The following is a 14398-nucleotide window of genomic DNA, read 5'->3' on the forward strand; positions in this document are numbered from 1 at the left end:
ACCAGGGGGGCACCGTGAGAGGCTGAGCTGCCCCTGTGCCCTCCACCTTGCCCCTGGCGAAAGCGACCCAAGCCGCCGCGCCCTTCCCGCCCCGCACGTGCTCGCCCCTCCCCGTGGAATGTCACCGGCGCGGGCCTTTCCGCCCTGCAGGGCTGCTCCCCATCCTCCTTGGCCACGCTTCAGGCTTCTCTGACCTGTACGCAGGGCTCAGAGCATTTGATCGGGTCACTTGCCCCCTCACCTCCTTCCGAAGTTCCGTCCCCCAGCCACCTGACAGGCTCAAGGGCAGCTCCCCACCTCCTGACCGCTGCAGCCCCGACCTGCCTGCCAGCCCTTCTCTGACCTCTTTCACAGAATGTCCCTCACCTCCTTTACAGAGCCTGAGGTGTGATGGACACTTTACAAAGCGCTTTTAATAGGAAGATCCACCTTGTATTGATGTTTTTTGTGGTTTTTTTTTGTTGTTGTTGTTGTTTTTTTTTTTTTTTTGCTTTAAGTGCATTTTCTCCTTGAACTTCCGGAGCAAAGTCCACCAAGTAGGTTTTATCATTTCCACTGTTTTACAGATGAGCAAACTGAAGCTTGGAGGGGTCCATTCATTTCTTAATCCCCCCCCCCCCCTTATTAAAGTGCCTACTTTTCACCAGGCCTTGGGCTGGGCTCTGGAGAGACCACCATGAATAAGACGCACTCGTGTAGCTCCCCTTTGGGCAGGCAGACCTCACCTAGCCTGGTGGCTTTGAGGGGAGACCTGTCCTGACCTAGGGGCTTGGGGGAGACTCCCCAGAGGAAGTGAGGGGTAAGCGAGTGCCGAACAGATAGGAAGCCCTGCAGAAGTAAATGGTGCCCGGGGCGCCTGGGTGGCTCAGTCTGTTAAGTGGCCGACTTCGGCTCAGGTCATGGTCTCGGGGTCGGTGAGTTCGAGCCCGGTGTCGGGCTCTGTGCTGGTAGCCCAGAGCCTGGAGCCTGCTTCTGTTCCTGTGTCTCCCTCTCTCTCTGCCTCTCCCCCACATCGCGCTCTGTCTCTCTCTGCCTTTCAAAAATGAATAAATGTTAAAAAAAAAAAAAAAAAAAAAGAAGTGAATGGTGCTCGACCGAACTGAAGCCAGCAGAGGCCCACCCAGGGAGCTTGCAGGAGCACAGGGCACACTAGCCCTGGGGTCCCAGCAGCTCTGCACATGTGCAGTGTGGCAGACCCTCCTCCCTGGGCCTCTGTTTCTCCGTGTGGAAGTGGACAGCATCTGCCCCTACCTGACTTTCTGGGAAGAAGCCAGGGAGGAAGAGCCCTCGCTTGCCCAAGCTCTTGGTTTGTTCGGACAGGTCCACTTGCCAGAAGGCCTTAGGGCCGGGCATGGAGCCCTGCTGACCTCATTGCCGGAGCAGGTGCAGGGGAGGGTGGGGAGGAGAGTGGGATGGTTTCTAAGTCAAGGTCACAACCTTTAGACACTGGACCTCCTCTCTGAAGGACCAAGCGGCTAGAGACCCCAGAGGCCAGAGCGGTCTCCCTACATGGTCCTTCCGATGCAGCCGTGGAGGGCTGGGGCTAACAGCTGCGGGCAGGTAGATCTGTGAGCCAGTTCTGATTCCCTTGGGTACTGGACGTGTGGCTGTGGGTCTCAGTTTCATCTTGAAAATGGAAGTGATGACAGTATTTACCCCCCTAGAGATGTCTGGGGAGCAAACGAGATAGTGCATTTAAAACGCTGAGCATGGGGGACTTCCATGCTCGATTCCACTGCTGTTATCGTTACTGTCATCCTTGGATAGGGTGGGATTCTCAGGCCCTGTCCCTCACCTGCCGGGCCCCCCACAGCAGATCGCTTGGCTTCTCCAATCCTCAATCTTCTCATTTCTGGGCAGGATTAGAACCTGCTGCAGCCATGGGGAAGGAGCTGCAGAGACTTGGGGGATGGGTTGAGAAGGACACTGCCACAAAGTTCTTTTGTCCCCTGCCTAAGCTGAGCAGCCTGGAGACAAAGCCTAGACCCATTAGCCTTGCTGCCCTACCCCCATCTCCCCAGCACACCCAGACCTGAGTCAGTTGACTCCTCAGGCACGCCCTATCTGCTTTCCACTGGGCTGTCTTCTCCCTTCCAAATACGTACAGCTTCTCATCCCTCCGATTACCTGCATCCTCTCTGCCCCGTGACACTCCCTGCATCTGGGGAACGAGGGGTAAGGGGAGGGAATGTGCGCCCTTCCCTTTTCCTGCCCCTCCTTCTTGCCCTTGGCAGATCCAGCTGTGGATACAACATCTGGCAGGCCGCAGGGCCAGTCCCTGCCAAGAGCGCATCTCCGCAGCCCTCGCCCTATGGTGATGTCACTGTTCTGTGTCTCCACGGCAACCACAGGCTGGGAAGATGGAAAAGAGGAGAGCCGAGTAACCAAGAGAGAGCCAATGAGATGGGCCAGCTGCACCGGATGATCCGTGGGGCCATGGGGCGGGGCTGGGGGGAGAGCAGGGGGCCTACTCAGCATCTTGGGCTGCTTCCTGGACCCTCCCTGCCATCTAGACGCCTCCAATAGGGGATGTGCCACTGGCACGGGGAGAAACACCGGAGGTAGAGGCCAAAGAAGCTGAGCTGGAGCCTCCACTGACCCAGGGACATAGAAACCCCCCCCCCCCATAACCTCTTCGGGGCCTAATCTGTGCATGTTGACTGCCCCAGTCCACCTCCAGGACCTGCTGGAATTTTTTTTTTTTTTATGGTAATGGTGGTGCAGCCCTCTGCCACGGAATCAAGTTCTTAACCCTTCTCTCCACACCCTCCATAGCTTCCCCTGGTGCATGATGTATTCAGAAGCGGCATCTTTGGAAAGAAGCCTGGTTCTAAATCCCAAGCCTGCAACTTACTAGTCAAGAGACTAGGAGCCAGTCCCTTCCCCTTCTGAGTCTCCTTTCCTCCCAAATGGAGGAAGGGCCATCTATTCCCAGGGTTGACAGGAGGATTAAAAGAGATAACATATGGAAGCCTAACACACAGAATACTCAATGAGTGGTGATTACGTTCTCCCTTCTGGGTCTCCCCGGGGCACTTTTCCCAGAGATGCATGTGAATGAGCCAAGGCCCTTGGAGACATTGAACCAATAGCAAAGAACCAGGTGTGTCTGTCTCCTCACTGGGGCCATTAAGTGCCTTCAGATACTGCAGACAAGTTTTCCACATCTCTCCCTTTCTCTTTAAGTAACTCATGCATTTCACCGGTCTCTGTGAGTACCTCCTGCGCCCAGACACTGTGCTGGGCTCAGTGGGTTCCAGGGGAAACAGGAGAGCCACAGCCCCCATCCTCCCTGAGCTCACTATGTAGGGGGATTGCAGCGCGGTGGCTGGAATGCAGTGTTCTTTCTGCCACAAGGAAATCGCTTCCTCGTTCCCCAAGAGTTCTAGATACTGTGGGTCTGAGAGAACAAATGATGGCAAAAGGTAGGGATTTACTCAACACCAGTTGCTTCTGAGAAACTGCTGCCTGTGGCACATGCTCCCTGGAAGGAGAACAATGGTTCTCTCTGCCCAGAGAGGAGAGGGGGTAGCTCAGGGTGGTGGGGCGGTCACCTCGGCTTTCCCAGAAGCCAGCTGTCCTCCCTGTTGGCAGAATAAAGCCCAAACTCTTCCGCCTTGCTCCGTCTGTTTCATTAGTTAAGTTTATTACTGAAATCCTATTCCGAGAATAGTGCCTGGCAGATGGTTGGCATAAATGAATGAATATTGAATGAATGAATGAAGGAGTGTATGGAATATTGATTGAATGAATGAATGAACGAGTGGGTGCGTGAGTGAATCTGTCTATGTCTCTAGCTTTGGGGGCTCTGGAGTGAGACTCACTTGGCTTCCATTCCTGCCCCTGTTGCTTACAGACCAGCTGTGTGGCCTTGGGCAAAGTCACCACCTCTCTGGGTCTGTATTTCTTTATCTGAGAAAAAGCACATCACAGTTCCCACCAAGCCAGCCTCCCAGGGACTCTGGGGAGATAAGCTTGGGAATGCAGTACAAAGGGTAATTGTTTCTCTTCTCAGCCGCCTTCCAGGGAGGCCCCCAGGCTCTGGCCTCCACCTGCCTCTCCTCACCCTCCACGCTGCAGCCACTCTGTTCTCGTTGTATCTCAAAGGGGTGCCATGTATCTCTTTTGTGTTTGCCTAAGAGGACTCTTCCTCCCTAGCTGCTACTCTCTTAGTTATTCCTTACTTTTCAGCTTGACTGTCCCTCCTCGGGAAACCCCATCTTCCCCAGCAAAGCACTCACCCCGCTTTCCATGTGGTCCACTCGACTCAGAGTCTGACTTTTCCTATTACACCGGCCCTGCCATGTCCACGGAGCCTCTCACAGGGCCTGGCACGGGTCTGCGAAGTAGACAGTGTCTCCGAGAGCAACGGACATCGCTTGTCTTCTTCAGAGTTCTCGGTTTGCAAATTCTGCCCCCACTTGTCCCCCCACTTTCCCGTTACTTTCAGCTTTTCTCTTGCCAGAGTATCCTGTCTTGTAGCCTCCTTTCCACTGCATCCCTGAGGGCCCTGAGACTGCGCCCTGTCCTGTGGGTCGTGGGGCTGAGAACTGCCCTTCTGAGCACATAGCTGTAGCCAGAATCTCAACTGTAGCTCTTTATTATTTTTTAATTTATTATCATCCGTGTGTAAGTGAGTTTTATCCTCAGCGCGGGGCTTGAACTCACGACGCCAAGATCAAGAGTTGCCTGCTGTACTGACTGAGCCAGCCAGGTGCCTCTTTAGGGACAGTAGCTCTCTTTAGGGACAGCTCCGGTCCTAGGAAGTAATCAAACCAGATTCCAGACAGCCCCCGGCTCCTTCCCCACCCTGCTCCTCTATCCAATGAAAAATTTGCCTCTGCAAAACTACAAATAATATTAGATTAGACTGAGTGAAGTATAATAAGAAAGGGAAACCTAATGCCTATAAAACTACAAATAATATGAGATTGAGTAAAGTATAATAAGAAAGGGAAACCTATAAACAGCACTTCATACTACCCCGAGGTCCAGGGCGGGTTCATGTGCCATGTGACCTAGCGGCAAACAGACGTTTGGTTCAATGGTCGCTCCCTAGAGCACACTTCATTCAGGAACAGCCCGCTTAAGATTCTGGAAAGAGGCAGGCAGCTCCAGGAGACCTGATGAGCCTAGCTGGTGTGGACAGGTGACCCCTGTGTGTCCTTAGGTGAGGACAGCTGGTTGGCAAGCCCTGGCAGGGGTCTGGCAGAGAAGGGATCTTGGACTCGGGAGTCTGGGACCTGGGATCTTGGGATCGGCTGTTTGGGTGGGAGTGGGGGGGCAGCATCTCTGGGCCCCGTAGTCACCAAAGACACTAGATAGGAAAGGCAAGGAGCCGTCTACTTGGACTTGAACTGGGTGGACTTGGGTGAAAGAGCTGCCCTCCTAGAGGTGGGAGGTAGGAAGAGATGAGGAGGATGGGACCAGAGTCGGGAGGGTGACGTCAGATGGGCAATGGGGTTGTTCAGTGCAGGGGTCAGAACAGCCCAGGGTGGCGTCAGGAGCTGAGGACTGGCCTGTGCGCGGTCACTCTCTCCATTTGACGAGTCACTGTATGAGCTGTCAGGGGCCAGGAGGAAGAGGGGGAAAGACCCCTGGCAGGGCAGTTGGGAGACCCGATAACTGGCTGTGTGAGCTTGGCCAGTCAATCTCTCTGTGCCTGTCTCCTTTTCTGCGTGATGGGGATAGTCATGTCTACCTTCCAGGGTGGGAGGAAGGAGCGCATGAGATCGTGGGGACAGAGAACCTTTACACGCTGTGACGCGCGGTGCGGAAAACGATTGCCCGCAGCCGTGCGGCACTTACGAAGCGCCGGGCCCTGGATTCAGCAGGTTTCAGCCTCGCAGCTCTTGTGATTCTGACAGTAACCCCGTGATGTAGGCACTTTGGTTCCCATCCCCAGGTTACAGATGAGAGCCGGGATTTGGACCCAGGACCCTGGCCCCGAGGCCTTGTATGGCCTGCCACCATTCCACACCGCCTTTCCCAGAGACAGTCTTTGCCCTGCCTCGCTCTGTGACCTTGGGCCAGTCTCTTTCTTTCAGTGTCCCCAACGCCATGGCAGGGGGTTGGGCCAGATGAACCCTTTAATCCTTCAAGCTTTGGCAGTTGGTGGTTCAGGGAGGGTGCTTCCAAGTGGGGGAAGAGGGTGGGGTGGGGCCAGAACCAGGAGAGGACAAACTTTTCCAGTGTCTCTGCTCCAATCCCGTCACCTCCTCAGGGGGTAGGCTGGCAGGCTCCCCTTTGACCTACAAGCCGCGGGGCCAAAGAAGCAGGTGATGCCCAGCCCTGGCCTGAAATACCCACTGGTCACTGAGGGTCACTGAGGTCTGAGTCCCAGAACAGACCACTAACAGTCAGGCAGGGCCCATCTGCCTTGGCTAGCAGACCCCAGAGGGCAATAGGGCCACATTCTGCCTGAGTCATACCTCTTGGTCTCCACCCACCCATCCTGGGCCCCGACACCCTCACTCAGGGTCAGTTAATCAGGGGGCCAGGCCTGGTCTGGACCCAGGGAGGTGGCTATTTCTAGATGTCCTGCCTGTCTCCTTGGCCTGGGTCTCCAGCCAGCTCAGGACATGCACACACACACACACACACACACACACACACACACACATTCTTGAACTTGACTGCCATTGGCTTGGTGCCTGGACCCGTACTGGCAACCAACCGATGGCCTAAACTTAGGTTCCACCCCTATAGAGAGAGGGGAGAGGTGGATGCCTACAGACTATGGCAATACAGAAAGGCTATCATTATCCCACGTGCGGACCGCACACGGACCGCAGAAGGCCAAGAGCGGGAAGCCACTCACTCTGCCAGGAGAGTCAGGAAAGGCTTCATACCGGACATACCCTTTGGACTAGATCTTAAAGGATGCATAGCAGTTTGCCAGGTGTGGGGTGAGAAATTGGGAAGGCAGAGGAGGAATAGACAGTTAAAGAAAGATGAGATTTTCCTGGTGATTGATCTGGGATGAGGGCAGAGGATAAAAGTGGCAAATGAGGGGCACCTGGGTAGCTCGGTGGGTTGGGCGTCCGGCTCTTGATTTCGGCTCAGGTCATGATCTCACGGTTCACGGGATCGAGCCCCGCGTCCGGCTGTGCACGGGTGGCACTTGGGATTCTCTCTCTCTCCCTCCCTCTCTGTCCTCTCTGCCCCTCCCCGGCTCATGTGCAGGCGCGCTCTCTCTCTCTCTCTCTCTCTCTCTCTCTCTCTCTCTCTCTCTCTCAAATAAATAAATAAATAAACAATAAATAAATAAAAGATAGGAAGATCGTTTAGGTCCGGAGAAAAAAAGGCCTTGCCCACCATCAAGGAGGCTGGCCTTTCTTCCGAAGGCCACGGGGAGTCACTGAGGGCTCAGGTGGGGGAGCACGATGATCTGACTCAGATCATGGTTAAGAGTTCTCTGGCTGTCGTGTGGAGGCTGGACTGGACACTGGTTAGTTAGGAGGCTATGGCAGTCGTCCCAGGCTCTCACCAGCAGCCAGCAGGCAGGGGACAGAGGAGGACACACCTCTCCTAATTAAAGGCGTGACCTGGCAGCTGCACTTATGGCCTCCCTCTTGGCCAGAAATTATGCACGTGGCCACATCTAGTTGCAAGCGAAACTGGGACACATGGTCATTGTTCTGGACGGCCTGTGAGTCTGGAAAACAGGGAGGGTGGCCATCACGGGACACAAGGTCCCTGACACAGTGGTTAAAAGTCCTCTCTCTGAAACCAGGTTTCCTGAGCTAAAGCCTTACCTTACCATGTCAGCTTTGTGGGCAGATTACGTGCCTTCTCTGCACCTCCGTCACCTCGTCGAGGCACAACGAGCTGATACGCCAAGTCTTAGAGTAGAGCCTGGCACGCAGTGAGGTCCAGGGCTGTCTTAATTTCTGAGACAAGGGGAAGTTCTGGGGACAGGTTCTGCCTGAGCGCCCTGGCAGGGCTGAGGTCCCCATAGGGGGGCTGATGTATGGCTGGGACATCTGGAACTATCCAGCCCCCATCCCTTAAACCAATGGTTTAGCTGAGGCAGAAGAGGCTGGGAGAAGATGTTGGGAAAAGAAAGGTTGATTTTGGAGGGGATTCAAGAATAGGAAACCCAACGTCTGACTTCGGCTCAGGCCATGATCTTGCGGTTCAGGAGTTCGAACCCCATATCGGCTCACTGCTGTCAGCCTGTCAGCCCAGATCCTCTGTTCCCCACCCCCCTCTCTCTGCCCCTCCCCTGCTTGTGCTCTCTCTCTCTCTCAAAAGATAAATAAAACTTTTTTTTCTTAATCTTAAAATTAACAACAACAACAACAAAGAATAGGTAGCTCAAGAAAAGATACCCCTGGACTCAGGAGTTTCAGAGGCAGCCCAGCCCTGAGCTCCTTCTCACGGGACTACAGATCCCCCAGAACCAGGAGGAGGTGGTTAGTTTTGAGTCAAGGGCACCTGAAGCGGGGCTCAGGCTCATAGCTGCCGTGTGAGCCCAGGCCTCCAGCCACCGTTGCCCCTCTCCGGACCTGGGTTTTCCCACCCAGAAGCTGGAGATCGATTGGCCCAGCCTTCTGGCCACATGGCTGAGAAGATGTTTGTCGTGGCTCTGAAACTGGGCTGCATCCGCAGGGCTAAACACCCTGCGGGATGGGTCGCCGAAGATGATAGCGTGACCCCTCCCAGGAGGGCGGAGCGTTGCAGCTCTGTCCTGCGGAGCCAATTGCTCTCCTGCCTTCTCCCTCATCTGGCCTGTGTTCCAGTCCCCAGGCTGCGGACTGTAAAACTGGGTGGGACGAGAGAGCTAATGGGGCGGGGGGCGGGGTCAGGTGAGCTACGTTTACACCGGAGAAACCTGTCTTCAAACAAACTCTTAGAAGGCACGTCCAGGAGATAAGGAAGCCAAGCAGGGGCCTGGCCCTTGCTGGTGAAGAGTGCCGGCCGGATCTCTGGGCCTCTGTGGGCCTGGCTAGCCCCCCCCCCCCCCGCCCCTGCTGCCTGCTCTTTCTGCAGCCTGGGATGGAGGTGGGGTGGGGATGGGGGTCCAGGTAGCTGTGACAAACAGCAGGCAGAACCCCCACCCTAGGTTGCCCTTCTATCCCTGGGAGCTGGCAGCAATCACCACCCCTGAAGACCCCTTGGGTCCCTGGGCTGGGGGGGGCGGGCAGAGAGAGTCCTCAGACGCCAGGGCCTCTGGGTGCTTACCTGAGTGTAGAGTACTGAGCACAGGAGAAATGAGGAGAGTGCTGAGCACAAGACCACGAGATTTGGAGTTAGGAAGCTCCTGGTGCCGCCCTGGGTAAGTGATCTGGAGCAGCCGCTATGCCTCTCTGGGTCTCAGTTTCCCCATCTGAACAATGAGGGATGAACGCGATGATGTCAATGTCCTCAGACCCTTTCTCATTTGTGGCTGGAGGAGGGATGGGGGCTGGTGGAGACTGTGCTATGGGTGCCGTGTTTCCCAAGAGAGATAGAATCCTGCTCGTAGTTCAGAGGCAGTGATGGCAGGCGCAGCCGTCAGAGGCGTGGAGGGGGTCAGAGGCTGGGGCAAGGTTGGCGGGAAGACTCAGTTTGAGCTCGGGCTCTGCTGCTGGGTTGGTGAACGTGGTCCCTTGTCAGGGCCACACTTTCTCCTCTCCTCTCCCAGCCCTTTCCCCAGGACTGATTTTTTTTTTTTTTTACTCTTCCCATCTTCCCACAGGGGCAGGACTAGGGGTGCGGTGGGGCGCTGGGATCTTGCAGAGACAAAGGGGTCCCGGTGTGGGTGTGAGGTTGGGCTGGGGGGTGCAGGGCGGAACTGATGCGAGAGGCTTTTCTCTGTGTCTTGGGTGGGGGTGGGGGAGGTAATTCCCACAGAGACCAGCATCCTGGTCCCCTAGTCCAGAGGAAGACCCATCCCAGAGACACACATGCAAGCCCAGACGTGACGCACATACACCTAAAACCACATGTGACCTCGCACGCACCCCCAGACACATACACACATACCCCCGACCCTTGACTGGTTAGATAACTGGCGGGCCCACTGCAAAGTGAAAATAGGGGCCCCTGGTTAAAAAAAAAAATGTGTTAAGAATGTCGAGATGGTGACAGCCAAGCATTAGACCAAGAGCAGAGCCCTTCAGAGCAGAAGGCGCTGTTAGACTGCACACCCCTGAGGGTGGTCCCATCCCCAGAGCTTTCAGTCCATTCCTTGGGACCCACAGTCCCATAGACACCTGCCGGAGACACGCTCACCTGCAGACATTCGCACCCCTACACTCACCGCACTGAGGCCATACGCCCCAAACACGCCGCTGTAAGGGCCCTTGTGCTGCTGGAGCCTCCGCTGAGCCCGGGCCTCTCCCCGGGGGGGCCAGATGCAGCCACCCCCAGGGCCCTTACACTCACCCCTTATCAGGACTGCCATCTCTCTCCTGCCCTCTGCCCCACACGGCTCCTCCCCCTACACACACCAGCCTGCCTGCTGGCTTGGAGTGGATGACAGAGGAGACGGCAAATGCTAGCCCCTCCAGCCACTCTGCACACCAGTCTGCAGGGGTGCAGCTGAGAGTGGAATGCTAATACTACTACTAATAATACTTAAGACTTGAACATTGGGGTACCTGGGTGGTACAGTCGGTTGAGCATCCAACTTCAGCTTGGGTCATGATCTCTCAGTTCGTGGGTTCGAGCCCTGCATCAGGCTTTGTTGCTGATAGCTCGGAGCCTGGAGCCTGCTTCGGATTCTGTGTCTCCCTCTCTCTCTGTCCCTCCCCTGCGCGCGCTCTCTCTCTCTCTCTCTCTCAAAAATAAATAAATATTAAAAATTAAAAAAAGCAAACTCATTCAGTCCTTACAACCATATGTGGTAGGCACAGTTATTTATCTCGATTTTACAGGTGAGGAAACTGAGGCACAGAATAGTTGTCACTTGCCTGACTCTCACAGCTAGTAGGGAAGTCGGGATTCGAACCCAGGCAGGCCATCCGCCCCCGGAAGAGCCTGCTCTTCAGTACCTGGAGTGTGCCACGCCCTGTGGACCCTGTGGCTCTGTGGCCCACCCTGGGCAGGGGGGCGGGGAGGTGCTCAGGGAGTATTGTGAAGTAAGGAAACAACATGATTATGACGCAGCATCACCTTGATGGGGACCCACGGGCAACCCTGGGAGCCCCAGGATGGTCACCAGACCGCAGAAACAGATGACTGTCTTCTACTACGACCTCAATATTTAGAAGCTATCTGAGCGCGAGCCATATGTGTTTTTCACCTCTTTACAGACAAAACTATCAAGTGTGTAAATAAGGCATATTCAGCGGCAACTGAATGTGATACCAGACAGTGCACGAGGTGGCCTGTTACCCAGAAGACTTTGTCCCTGGGAATGAAAGGAAATCGGCCCTGCCGGGGAGTCCTGGGCGTCCACCCGGCTGCACTTCACGTGTGACCTCCTTTGATACACGACCTTCCGAGCGTTGGCCCAGCCCTTGCCCCACCCTCCGTCTCACCGGAGGAGCCCCTCCCGTCCGAGTCGGTGGCGCTGACCTCGAGGCCAGGGCGGCGTGCGTGTGACTCCGCCCCTCCACGCCCATGGCCGCGGCTGATTGGTCCAGAAAAGCCTACCTGATCCAAGCGGGCCAATCAGATCCTTCGGGGGAAACGGACTGGCACAACTCGTTCAGGCTGGTGCCTGACCTAAGAAAGGGTCAACCTGTTGACTGTAAAGTAACTGCCTTTCCCCTCATTGCTGTTTGCACAAGAGAAAAGAAGCAGGAAGCTGTGCGCAGGCCGGGGAAGGGTGAGGGAGTGATGAAGGTTTGCAGAGGAGAGTTCTCGCGCTCTGCCCGAATTCATACTTCCGGTAATTCCTGCCTTGTTTCAACGAGCCCGCGAAATTGCTGTTACTTGCGGTCAAATCGGCCTTATTAAAGCACTTCAGTTGGCAAATGTAAATAAAGTACCACAAAGCCCCTGAATGTGTTGCTTTTATTGTCATTGTTGAAAATGACGGAGCTCAAAGGCACAGAGCCACCGAGGTCAGGGGAATGTCCACAATGGAAGCGTGAGGTCATCTGTCTCTTTGTCCTGAAATCACTTCCCTGTGGTGAAAAGGGCTTCCCCAGAAGAAACGTGCTCTGAAAAGGACTTTATTAAACCTGGATTTAGATTTGTCCAGTGGTGTGCTGGCAAATGTTTGACGACTGGTTCTTCAGAAATCCAAAGACATTCATTATACACGTATGTATGTCTATTATGAATTTCACGGAAATAAAGGATGTGTTGCACACAGTTTACAAATAACACAGGGCATGCACCCTTGACTGTAAATTCTGTATAGTCCATTAATTTCACAGAATGCTGTTGTTAATTGTTGCCAAACTTTTGTATCTCTGGTCAGCCTATGGTTGCAACTCAATCAAAATTTGCAGCGGGGTTCCATTCCGGTCTACTAACTCTTTTCTCAATAAATTATTGTCATTAGGTCTGATACATGAACTACTGTTATACTATATTTCATCGCTTCGGTGTAGTCTGTGCCATTACCATTTTGTCCATCACTTTCTTTAGAAAGTCAAAACAGCAAATCAAGCCCTGATGTGCAGTGTTTACCAATTCCCGGGTAGTAAATAATCCCGCCTTGGCCAGTTTCAAGTTACCAATGTGATGTCACCAAACACAGAGTTGGGAAGAGATGTGCCGAAGCACATCGATCGTTATGTCAAGTTTCCATTAGACAGATACCATCGACGCGGATGACCTCAAGAGACTCGATGATGGCAAAATGTAAAATCACGAGGAAGTGAAGAGTTTTGAGTCTTGTCTTTATTTTAATAAACTGCATTTGATTGTAAAGATTAGTTGATTGTAAAGTTAGGTTATTTCATTTTTAATGATGACTGCCCAACAACTGGTTTGCAAAACTCCTGAAACTCCGCTAACTCGTGAATTGCTAAGACAGCTCCAGAGCACTGCGGACACGTCTCCACCCAAAGGCATCCCGCGGCACACTGGCAACAAGAGACTCCCATGGCGGGAGAGACTTGGTGAGGCCCATTTGCCCTGGGAAAGTCTGAGCTGGTTTGTGCCTTGGAGCAGAGGAAGAAACTTGAAGCGAAGAGATTCAAGGGCAAACTTAAGGGCGGGACACATCCACACAGCTGGTTTGTCATGGCCTTTTTCTTTCCTCCACATCAACAGGTGAGGCGTCTGACCCGTGGCCTCAGCCTACCTCTGCCTCCCACCCTGTGCCTGAAACTCACCCCACTCATCCTGGTCAGTAGTTGCCTGTTCTCACCCCAGACCCCCAGGGGAGCAGCCAGATCTTGTTGGTTAGGTTTTTCCACCCGCATCACAACTCTCTTCCCCAGGGAAAGGCGGAACTCTCACTAAGATCGGTATCTTTGCACAAGCCAGTGTGACAGGAAAAAGCTGTTTCAATTGAAAAGAACGCAGCGTCTGATAGGCTCCTGTCCATTCTTCAAAACCCCACTCACACGCCCCTTCTCTTCTGAAGCCTCATCTTCCAACAGTGCTGTGGCTATGACTTGTCCCTATTCCTCTTGTTACTTGAGACAAGAATGTGAATGTTTGCCCACTAATCACTGCCCTCGACTAGGCTGTCAAGTTTTCCTCAAGGGCAAAGACTGTGTGTGTTGTATGTTACTGTGTGGACAGTGACGATTCGTGCAGGGTCTGGCGCTGAATATTTTCTCATTAAATATGTCAAATTAAAAAACCTGAATATGTAGTCAATGCCAGGTGGACTCCTTTGAGCCCTGGGAGACGATTTGGACTCAGTTCTTCCCTCAAGGAAGTTCCCCCTTGGGGACCCTTGCACCTCCTCTTAAATCTCCCTAAATACATAGTTTCCCCTTGGACCTCTGAATGTCAGAGCCAGAGGGGACCTGAGGCCATTTGGTCTGATCAACTAATAAGGTCCGGAGAAGGGCAGGGAGTTGCCCAAGCTCGCACAGCTCATTCAAACCTTACACCTCCCAGATCAGGATTCCTGTCTTTTTTTTTTTTTTTTTTTAAGTTTGTTTATTCATTTTGAGAGAGACAGAGACAAGCACAAGAAGGGGAGGGGCAGAGAGAGAGAGAGAGAGGGAGACAGAGAATCCCAAGCAGGCTCTGCCTTGTCAGCGCGGAGCGTGATGCAGGGCTCAGACTCCAGAAACCGTGAGAGCATGACCTGAGCCCAAACCGAGAGTCAGACGCCTAACAGACTGTGCCACCCAGGTGCCCCTAGGATTCCCTTCTTAGATGGGGCGCCTGGGTGGCTCAGTCGGTTAAGCGTCCGACTTCGGCTCAGGTCCTGATCTCAAGGTTTGTGGGTTTAAGCCCCGCTCTGTGTTGGGCTCTGTGCTGACAGCTCGGAGCCTGGAGCCTGTTTTGGATTCTGTGTCTCCCCCTCTCTCTGCCCCTCCCCCACTCACAC

General features: G+C 54.0%; 1 long non-coding RNA gene across 1 annotated transcript; it reads left to right on the top strand.

Moving 5' to 3' along the window:
- The first annotated feature begins 489 nt into the window (after positions 1 to 489).
- Positions 490 to 2621, top strand: LOC109255267 (uncharacterized). The gene is made up of 2 exons (XR_002075162.2): positions 490 to 536; positions 2235 to 2621. It is a non-coding gene; the product is annotated as an uncharacterized LOC109255267 (long non-coding RNA).
- The last annotated feature ends 11777 nt before the right edge of the window (positions 2622 to 14398 follow it).

Source organism: Panthera pardus, unplaced genomic scaffold (assembly GCF_024362965.1).
Source record: "Panthera pardus isolate Hobbes unplaced genomic scaffold, ASM2436296v1 HiC_scaffold_11, whole genome shotgun sequence".
NCBI lineage: Eukaryota > Metazoa > Chordata > Mammalia > Carnivora > Felidae > Panthera > Panthera pardus.